The 11412-nt window shown below is 43.8% G+C and overlaps 1 non-coding gene across 1 annotated transcript; it reads right to left on the bottom strand.

The window, feature by feature from the left end:
* Positions 1–901: 901 nt before the first annotated feature.
* LOC115931472 (U1 spliceosomal RNA) lies at positions 902–1065 on the bottom strand. The gene has a single exon (XR_004067957.1). It is a non-coding gene; the product is annotated as a U1 spliceosomal RNA (small nuclear RNA).
* Positions 1066–11412: the final 10347 nt, after the last annotated feature.

Consider the following 11412-nt stretch of genomic DNA (forward strand, 5'->3'; position numbering starts at 1 on the left):
GTATTTTTAGTAGAGACAGCATTTCACCATGTTGGTCAGGCTGATCTTGAACTCCTGACCTTAAGTAATCCATCTGCCTCAGCCTTCCAAAGTGTTGGGATTACAGGCCTGAGCCACTGCAGCCGGCCATGTCTTTTTTTTTTTTTTTTTTTTTTTTTTTAAATCTCCATGTGTCTAATAGCACTGGGCTCAGGGCCCTGCATGCTCGAACACTCACTGAGGGTCCGCTGAACTGACTCTCTCTCACAGATGCAGACACACATGGGGAACACATATATTTTCAGACTAAGTCTTCTACTGTCTGGGAGTGTTAGGGCAAGAGGAGTAAAGATGTCATGATCTGGCAGGAGCTGAGGCTGAGTTCTAAAGGGAGAGGAGGGGAGGGGAGGGAGCCAAGAGATGGCTGGTAGGGTTTGCCATTTGAGTAGACTTGTCTTTAGGTTGAGTGGCTTCAAAGTTCTAGAGCCAGAGATAAAAAAAAAAAGCTGGCAGTTTCTCCATCACACCTTTGCAGTCAAATTTGGTTAGCAGGCAAGGGGTTTGAGCTGGAGTGAGGGTAGGTCCCATGGGAACTGGGGAACTTTGCTCCTTACTCTTGGAAATTCTCCAGAGTAGACAAAATCAGTGTCCTTTGTATTATCCTAAGGTTTAACATGTGGTAGGACTTCAAGGAGTCCAGGGACAAAGGTCAAGAACTCACTATTCAAAAAAAAAGATAAAAATAACCTATAACTATTTTCTGAAATATTTGTTCTCGGCAGTAGTCAAAGAACTGTAAATCCAGACAACGAGGTTGTCTCTGCCTTTTATTTTGTCCATGTGTGGGTGAGGTATGGGCTGTTCCTTTGTGCATTTTACTTTATTTACTTTGAATCAAAAATTTTTTCTTTCTAATAAACATCAGGGGAAAGCACACACACAGTCCCCCGCTACCACAAATTATGCAGCTGAGTTTCCCACATTTGGGATAATCGCAGGTATCAGCACATCTAGAGTGCAATGGATAAGCCTCACCCTGGGAAAACCACCTTTGTGATTGTGGTATCTCCTATGCCAGGTGCTTTGTGCGTTTTAATACACAAATGTAAAATTGATAGAAACTTGGCCACTTTGACTATCTATTTTAAAAGCTGTCTATTAAAAAAACCTGTATGTTCTTTGATCTAGAAATTCTACCTCTAGAAATTTATCTTTAAGAAAAGGATAAATTGTGCATTTATGATAATGCATAAAAATCTGGCAAACATGTTCACAGCAGTCCACTTTTTAATAATAATAATATATATATCCTAAATATGATTATAGGAATTGAATAAATAAACATTCTTACCATAGAATACTCTGAGGTTGATAAACACGATGGTGAAGATGTTGAGCAGTTTTCCTTAAAACTAGTTCTTAATTCACTGCTGATTTGTGGAAATCTGGACTGTCTATACCAGGCAGCAACTCTAAGCCATCTCAAGAACTGAGGCACAGATTCCTTTAACTTTGTTTTTTTTGAGACAGAGTCTCACTCTGTGGCCCAGGCTGGAGTGCAGTGGCGCAATCTCGGCTCACTGCAACCTCCACCTGTTGGAGTAGCTGGGATTACAGGCATGTGCCACCATGCCCAGCTAATTTTTTTTTTTTTTTTTTTTTTAGTAGAGATGGGGTTTCACCACATTGGTCAGGTGAGTCTTGAACTCCTGACCTCAAGTGATCCGCCTGCCTTCACTTTTCAAAGTGCTGGGATTACCAGGCATGAGCCACTGTGCCCGACCAGATCCCTTTAACTTAAACTGCCCTATGCGTGCTTGGTTCAAGTTTTGCTGAGGCCAGAATGAGCAGAAGGTGGGAATGGGTCTTGGTATTGAAGCTCCTGGCCCCACATTTAGGTAGCTGGGTTTGTGCACGGGCGCTGAGTCGGGAGGTGCTGCAGGATTGGCCTCTCCCAGGGGGCAGCTCTGGGGGGAGTCTCTTGTCTTTACCTTTGGTGGCTTTTTTTCTGTATCTAATCTATGGAGGAAATTGCATGGACATCAGGCTGACTCTGACCTGCCTGATGTTAGAAGGGTAATTCTGACGTGGAAAGATGCTCAGTATCCATTGTCAAGTGAAACAAGCAGTTAACGAAACAGAAACATCCCAGTGCAGTATTGTTTTATTTTTTCTTGGTAGACACATTATCTGTATCTGCACCTACACCTAAACTTCTTTTTATCTAGATACAGGTAGAATAACATCCAGAAAAAAGGTTTACCAAATGTTACTTCTTGTTTCTGAGTTGTGGAAATGCAATAATTTTCATTTGTGTTTATACGTCCTTAAACTTTTTGTTTACTCTCTTTGTTGTTATAAAACCATATATATTAGTTGTGTAACGAAAATTTACAAAGAAAAATGATCTCTGGGGAGCTCTGCCTCTGATTTCCTTTTCTCTGCCCATTAAGCTTTAATAAGTAACTCCTGATTCCAGGTCTTTTGGCCCACAATGAGAGTCTGGTCGGAGGAGTTGTTCATCCTGACTGGGCATCTGGGAATGTCACGAAGCAGGTGGGCTTTGAGGAGCTGGCTCTGTAGGGAGAACTCTGATGGGAGGAAGGCCATGCCACGCTGAGGGGGCAGCATGAGAGAGAAAAGGGAATGGCCCACTGTGGACAGTGAGTTAATTCCAGGCTTTTATGAACGTTGATGCCGAGTGCAGGTATCTGAGATGCTTCATGGGAGAAGGCAGCTAGCCAGGTACTCACTTATTGACTTCCATATGGATACAGGGAACTGCTTTAATTGTTCTTTTCCTCTTTTTCATTTGAAAGTCTTGTCTTCATGAAAGGACAGGTGCATGGAGGGCAGAAACTTATTTTGAAAGTCCCTCAGCAAATTTCCCAGTGCTGGGCAGAGGGGATGTCAGTGGATGCCTGCTGGCGAGACTAGAAAGAACTTGAGTTGACACTGACAGGCAGAAATATATGCCACCCCAAAATATGTCAGCCTAAAAGATGCCTTCTCAATTGAAGGCAATTGAGAAGAAGCAGATACAGGAAAACCTCTCTGTCTCGCCCTTTCCCCAGTAATTTGCCTAAAAGCAGAACATACATTTGTAAAGGGGTCCCTCTTCCCCTTCCTACTAGTTAGGACAGAAATTAATCACTGAGGACAACACTAGACCCATATCAGCCCAGAGATGGCAGCAGAGTAACCCACGTACAAACCTTAGTTAGCCTTTATCTTCCATTATTTTCTCCATATATTTGCCTTTCCACAATTTGCTGCCGCTAGAAGCTCAAAGTTTTTTTCCTTTGTCTTGTCACTTCTCTAAAAATTTATTGTTCTTTTGTTAAGATGTTATATAAGCCCAAGTTCTAACCATCCTGATTTACTCATTGATGGGTACTGCCATGTGAAGGCATGATGCGCCTGTTAATAACCTGTTTTTCTCTTGTTAATCTGTCTCTTCTTAGTCTAATTTGCAGGGCCTCAGCTGCAGAACTCAAGATGGCTAGAGCAAAAGATATTTTCCCTCCCCTACAGCATGAATTCCATTAAGGTAGCTTTAGGGAATAGCTCCCTGTCTCTTGTTATGGGTCTGTAGGAAGCTTAGAAGATGGCTAAGCTGGATGTGGTGGCTCATGCCTATAATCCCAGCACTTTGGGAAGCTGAAGAGGGAGGAATTTGAGACTAACCTGGGCAGCATGGCGAGACTTCCGTCCCTACAAAAAATAAAAAATTAGCCAGGTGTGGTGATGCATGCCTGTAGTCCCAGTTGAGGTGGGAAGATTGCATGAGACCAGAAGTTTGAGGCTGCAGTGAGCCATGATTGAGCCACTGTACTCCAGCCTGGACCACACAGTGAGACCCTGCCTTGAAAAAATAAAAAGAAAGAAAGAATGAAAGAGAATGGCCTATTTAAAGAATTCTTTCCTCTAAAGCTGTTTTTACTAGAGGCATGAGGGTTCTTATGAGTAATTTGGTACACATAGTAGTTGATATGGTTTGGTCCTGTGTCCCCAGCCAAATCTCATGTCGAATTGTAATCCCCACATGTGAGGGGAGGAACCTAGTGGGAGGTGGTTGGATCATGGGGCGGATTGGATTTCATCCTTGCTGTTCTCATGATAGTGAGTGAGTTCCCACGAGATCTCATCACTGAAAAGTGTGTAGCACCTCCCCCTTCCCTCTCTTTCCTGCTGTCACGTAAGATGTGCCTTGCTTCCCCTTTGCCTTCCACCATGATTGTAAATTTCCTAAGGCCTCCCCAGTCATGTGAAACTGTGAGTCAGTTAAACCTCTTTTCTTTATAAATTACCCAGTTTCAGGTAGTTCTTTATAGCAGTGTGAATATGGACTAATAGTTAAATTTAGCTTATAAATAATTTGCTTTTTGTTTATCAGGATAGATTCAGGGATATCTATATGATAAAACAACTCAAACTCACTTGAACACTGACATGCTTCTTGCCTGGGAGAGACTGTGGGCCTGCTGAGAATTATATCTAACCTCCTGCTCTCATGACCCCCACAGCATAGTGAACCACCCTCACTGATGTACCTGGATAGTTAAATTACTCATACACTTATCAAATGTTCCTCTATCTGCCAAACCAGGAACAAAGAAAACTGGCAGGTACTACTTGGGGTCTTTTCAAAATCTAGCCTTTCCTTGGAAACGCACTGTAGTTCCCTGCCCCACCCTCGTGTGTGATAGGGTGGGGGTGGTTGGCTCTGAGGTACACGTTTGAGATGGGAATTCCATGCAGGCAGCTTTAGGGAATGGCTTCTCCCCTGTTAGACAGGAGCCCACGAACAATGCTGGTGTGCGTATGCTCAGAGGGGAGACACAGGAAGGGAGATGGGGCCTGGACACCTCTCCTCAGCTGCCAGAGTCATCCCTGTGGCAGCCGAGGGCCTCTCTCACTGCTCCCTGGCCAGGCAGGGAGACTTGGAGGGGACCATTATTTTCGCAGTTTGTGAACTTGCCTTATTAGTTGGGGGATGATTTCCCAAGGACTTGAAAGGAATGTCTGAACATAGAAACCCGCAGGAGGGATTAGGAGTTCTGTCATCCCAGGAGAGAAGGTGGCATTACCTAACCGTGTTCCCTCACAGTTAGGCCCTGGAGGAGATATTGGCAATGGGAACATTCACTGCAGACTGTCAGTGTCCAACTCTCTGGAGGTCAAAGCGAGTCCTGCCCTTTCCCCAGCAGTCACTTTGCTGCTCTCCTTTGTCCTGCCCTGAGGTCCAGAAGCCCTTGAACACAGCTGTGAGGGTTTTAGGAATGTTTTTGTTTTCCTTACACCAGAGAAGCCTGTTTTAAACTTGCAAAATGACAACTTAAAAAAAAAAGTGCTGATGATTGGCAGATGGATGAAGCCCTGAGACCAAAACTATATTCACCTGCCAACCCACGTACCATCCAAGACTAATTTTAGCTACAGTCTCAGTTTTAACCCCGTCTTCATCCAAGAAGGTGGTTGTTGAACTCTGCCTGGGCTGGGCTTGGGACCAGACACCAGTGAGGCTGTGATCTTGCAGACATCCAGCACTTCCCTTTACCCCAAAGCAATCTAAAAATCTTGCTCCAACACCTTGTCTATCCAGTGGGCCATCTAGCATATAGGTAACTCAGCCATGGCTGAGAAAGAAAATAAATAAACAACTTTGATGTTAGCTATCATTTCTTACACACACACACACTCACCTGCACACACATACACTAATTCACACACAAACATAGACACATATACCTGTACCACACTCACTCATATCTACCACCTCCTCTCCACTCCTCAACACTCACATGTTTCCACACAGGCAGTGTGATGCAATGGAAAGATCCTTGACTTTGGAATTAAACCCAATGGTCATGTGATTTTGGGCATATTAGCTAAAGTCTCAGAGGCTCCATATCTTTCTGTTTTTTTTTTTCTTTGAGATAAGGTCTTGTTATGTTGCCCAAGCTGCAGTGCAGTGGCTATTCACAGGCATGATCACAGCACACTGCAGCCTTGAACTCCTGGCCTCAAGGGATCCTCCTGCCTCAGCCTCCTGAGTAGCCAGGACTACAGTTGCATGTCACCGTGCCTGGCTCCTCAGTTTCTTAATCTGCAAAAAGGATGCACATACTTACTTTACAGGATTTTTGTGAGGACTAGAAAGAAGTGAACTAACATATATAGGCAGTGTGCTAAATGGGTGCATACTGCAAAAAATGTTTGTTCCTTTATACCCTACCTTCCCCAGAGCGTATAGTCTACACTCTCACACACACAGTAATACTCATACACTATAGTGTATTGTTTCTCAAAAGTATGCCCATTCTCCTATCAAGACTCACCATCTAAACTTAATGCAGGGAAATCACTGCCCTCTCTCTTCCTATTGCTCACATGGAAAGTATCCTGGAATTCTTTGACTACTGACCCCCAATTGAGTGAAGATTCTCTGATAACCAAGCCTGATACACTGAGTTTTCCTTCTCACATCTCCTGTATTCTTGACAGCTGTAGAGCAGGTATTTTGAGGGTGAGAGATGGGGCTGTGACACAAATCATTAAAACCCCAATTTCTGAATGCTGATGGCTCTTTCTGGGCCTCTTAACGTGAGATCTTAGGTGGAAAAAAATGGTGAGAGTGTGTCTCCACTCCTTGTCAAGAGGCTTGGGGCCCACCGGGTTTCCTCCCATCCCACCTGTATCAGCAAGGATGTTTTCAGCTGCTGTAAGTAATAGAGAACACAACTGGAAGCAATGCAAACTGTAAGAACAATTATCTTACTGAGAAGTAGCATGGAAACAGGTGATTTCAGGGTCGGTGCAGTGGCTCCACCACATCATGAAGACTCGGGTGCATCCCATTTGCCCATTTGCCATCTGCATTTTGGTGGTGTCTCCCCTTAGGGTCATGAGTTGACCACAGCAGTCCAAGGTGCTACATTTCCTCATCAAATGGGGAAGATAGCATTATGTAGGAGGAAAATCTTTCCCAGCAGCCCCTCAACAGGTTCCATAGGCCAGAATTAGGTCATATACTCACTCCTCAGCTGCAAGGGGAGCTGGAAAAGTGGGTGAATGGCACTGTCACCTCTGCAGAGGGCAATGGGCTCTTCAGCATGGAAGACGGGTTGAAAGGATGCTTTTCGGGTAGGCAACCATGGGCATCTGCCATATTTCCCTGGTTTCTAGTTCTCCAAACATCAGACAGCAATATCTGAAAAGTACAAGTCCCACTTGTCCACTCTCAGCTTGTTTTCTCTGTAGCTTGCAATCTGTTGCTGGAATGTGGAGGTTCCTGTTTCTGGATCATGGTACACCATTTCCTGTCATCGTCTCTTGTCATTTTGTTCTGTTGGCCAGAGCCCAAATCATAGGTGCCAGTTTGTCAGCAGTCTGACTGGTGGCCCCAATACTTGTTGCACTCTTCTCGTTGTCTCTTTGAAAAGCTGTCTTCCTGCTGTGCCTGTATCCAAGCAGCTCTATTCCCCTTCAATAGAGTGTGAATCCTATCTTCAGAGAGGTGGAACTCTAAGACAGCCTTCTCTGGCTGACTTCAATAGGGTCTGGCAGCATATTGTCTGGTTTCTTTGTTTTGTCCCCTTACTTGTGAGTCTGAGAGAACACAGTTATAACCATAACTCAGGGGATCACACCCATGGAAGGGCACTGCTGTGATTCTCCTCCAGTGGGTTAGTTTCCAGGAGTGCTTGTGTGCACTGATTCACATTGTGTTTCTGACTAATACAGATGAATATTTTTTCCCTACCTAAATCTCATGTTGAAATGTAATCCCCAATGCTGGAGGTAGGGCCTGATGGGAGGTGATTGGGTCATGGGGGCTGATCCCTCATGAATGGCTTAGTGCTGTCCTCGCGATAGTGAGTGAGTTCTCACAAGATCTGGTTGTTTAAAGTGTGTGGCACCTCCCCTCCACTTCCCACTCCTGCTTTCTGCATGAGATGTGCAAGCTCCCAGTTTGCCTTCCATCATGATTGTGGCTTCCAGAGACCTCCCCAGAAGCAGATGCCGGCGCTGTGCTTCCTGTACAGCCTGCAGAACCATGAGCCGGTTAAGCCTCTTATAAATTACCCAGTCTCAGATATTTCTTTATAGCAATGCAAGAATGGCCTAATACACTGACTCATCAGTTATAATTACATCAGACTGTTAAAAACAGAAACCTGATTGTGATGAACCAAACAGAGTTTTTATTTTTATCATGCAAAAAGAAATCTGGAGGAAGTCTGTCTAGAACTGATACAGTATATCCACAGTGCTATCAGAGACCCAGGCTTCCTCATTCTTCCTGCTTTGCCATCTGTAGTGTGTGGCTTCTGTGCTCATGTGTGCAAGATGACTGTTTCACCAATAGCAATTGCATTTTGTTCCAGGCAGGAGAAAGGGAGAAAGATCATCAAAAAGGCTAAGACAGACCTACCTACCTTTCTTTCTTTCCCTTTCTTTCTTTCTTCCTTTCTTTCTTTCTTTCTTCTTTTTTTCTTTCTTTTTCTTCTTTTTCTTTCTTTCTTCTTTCTTTTTCTTTTGTTCATTCTTTCATTCTCTCTCTTTCTCTCCCTTTCTCTCCCCTCCCTCCCTCCCATTTTCCTTCCTTCCTTCCTTCCTCTTTCTTTCCTTCATAAGGTAGTAATTAAGTTTTTCTAGAATAGCCACGCTATTGGCTTCTACTTTACCTTTTTGACCAGAACTACATCCCATAGCCACTTCCCTTCCTGCAAGGGAATCTAAGCGAGGTATGAATGCACCTTGCCCAATAAATTGGTGTTCTAATAAGGAAGAGGAAAGAATGGATACTGGGTTGGCAGCTAACAGCGTCTGCCACGGAAATCCCTCCCTTCAGGTCAGATGTGTCCTGGGGGAAAGGGCAGTAAACCTGAGAGTCATGGAAACGTCCCATCCGCCATATTCCACCAAGGCACTTAGCTCCTACTTGTGAAGAGTGCCTTAAGAATCTCCTAAATTTTCCAGAACACTGGTAGATATTTGCATAAGGGCATTTCTGCAGGATCCCCGGTTTCCTAAAATGATGAATATTCACTTGAACCTTTTGTCTCTCTCCTTCTCTCCCTTCCTTGGTCTCTCCCTTCCTTCCACAAATAATTTTTGAGTCCCTCATTTGCATCAGACAATGTGCTAGGCACCTAGGGACACAGGCAGATGTTGCTCCTTCCTCTCCTGAACAAATGCAAGTTTGGCTACTGGAGGCCAGACAAGAATTGTGACTCTCAGGTGGACATCACCTGTTTGGAAGCAGCCAGGCAAGGGAATGTGCTTGAGGCTTGCAATGAGTTCAAGGGATTTCTGGAAAATGTGTTTGAGTAGTCTGCCATATTTGTGAAAAGTTACTCTGAGAGGCAAGACATAAGCCCTGGATCTTTCTGAAGGGCTGAAGTCATCCCTGATCCTCCAGCTGTTGACATCGCACATGTATGTGGGAAGCTTGTTTTCCCAGTTACAGATGGCTGGACAAGTGAACTCAACTTCACACAGCATGGTGCCAGACTCTCCTTGGCTCCCACTCCCATCATTCAGGATTCTTGCTGGTGATGTATGCAGGAGGTACACCAGTAGGGGAGACCAGGCCTAAAGAGGCTTATGGCAGTACAGTCACACATCCATGTCTGGGTCACAACTCTTTCTTGAAAAGTTCTTAACCTGTAGATAAGAAAGCTGTGCATGACATCCAATTACACATGAAAGGGAGAAGGTGTCTGCTAGGGAAAATCGGAATTAATCAGGAATGACTATTAAAATGTTCTACTATTAATAACTACTTACACTTTTAAACAAGTTATACCTTTCAAAATGATAATGTATACTTGATCTCATTTGGGCTTTACAAGAATTTTACTGTAAAATCTATATCATATTATATATTTAAATATTTATAACTCTTTTACTTCCACCTAACAAAGCCAATAAAATGTACATAGACACTGAATATTAATATCTTAGGAACACTAAACCTCAAATGTTTTACTTTCTCCTTTTGTTTGCTTCATGATCCTGTTTTTTTTCCACATGTGTTTTTGTACTTGTCCAATTCTCCCCCGACCTTTACACATTTTTGTTACTGCAGAGCATCTTTATCCCTGGAATTTCATTTTTGATGTTCTACTGCAGCTCATTTCTTTTGTTTATTTTTTGCTTTTTGAGTTTTTAGAGACAATGTTATTGAGGTATATTTGGCGTATATTAATAGTAAACCACACATATTTCAAAGTAATAATCTGATATGTGTTGACATATGTATAAACCCATAAAACCATCACTACTGTCAAGACAGTGAACATACTCATTTATTTCAAGTGCCTTTGGTGGGTCTTTATTATTTGTAATCAAAAGAAACTTAACTCAGATACCATCTTATTGACATTTTCTGGTTCTTAATAAATTTGTAGGGACTCTCTTCCTGGTTCTGTACCCTTGGGGCTGTCAGTTCACCCTGGACCTCGGCTCTAATAAGTGACCCCATAGTCCATGCATCACTACCTCCCATTTCTCTTTCAGCAAGTCCCGTCCATCTCATGGAGTGGTTGAAAGAGCATAGTCTGGAGTTGGGAGACTGAGACCATACTTCTGCCTTTCCTCTTCTCAGATGCATGACTTTGGACAATGATGATAATCGTGATGTAGATTTCACCAGGTTGTTTAGGATCACATGAGAATCTCTTTATGTAACATGCTGCTAATATGGAAGTTTGTGTATAGACATCAAGTCAGATATACGTGATATTTCAAAATCAAATCACCAAATGGACAATTTACAAAGAAAATGTCATCAAACTGGTTCAAGACCTCTTGAATCCTTGCCTATTTTAAGGCAAGGAAAAGAGCCAAGAAAGGGAGAGGAACAAAGATTGTGTGAGGAAAATATTTTCTTGGGAGAGTACTATCGCCATGATGTACATCTCCCACACCTTGAAGTCCATTGGGAGCAGATGGCTTCAAGGTGTCCATTCAGAGAACTTGTCATGTGTCCCTGTGGTTGGGGGAAGAGGCCTAGCAGCAGCAGGATAGGTGAATTTCCTGACCTCCAAGGGATGTGGAGGGCTAAGGGTTATATAGAAGGGTTTCCCTGCAGTCAGAAGTTGGCCTCACTGGAGGAGGAAATGGGCTAGAAGAGTCCAGGAGGCCCTGACAGTCTGCGTGGAGTGGACTGTAGAGGTCGGTGGTAATTGACAGGGTGCGGTCCCCTGAGGAGCACAAGGCAGGACCCATATGGTGGGAGTGGCCAGAGAGGAACAGCAGAGAGGCTTTCAGGGAGCCCAAGAAAGCACCCGCAGGGGAAGGAGTCTGCCTACCTGGCCATGAGAGCTGAAGCTATCAGCCACAGATAAATTCCTTGTCCCGCCTTACTCCTTCCCTTTTCACTCCCCATATGTCAGCCTGGGAGCACTTCATGCCACCTCCAAG

This window comes from Gorilla gorilla, chromosome 17 (assembly GCF_029281585.2).
Source record: "Gorilla gorilla gorilla isolate KB3781 chromosome 17, NHGRI_mGorGor1-v2.1_pri, whole genome shotgun sequence".
NCBI classification, from domain to species: domain Eukaryota; kingdom Metazoa; phylum Chordata; class Mammalia; order Primates; family Hominidae; genus Gorilla; species Gorilla gorilla.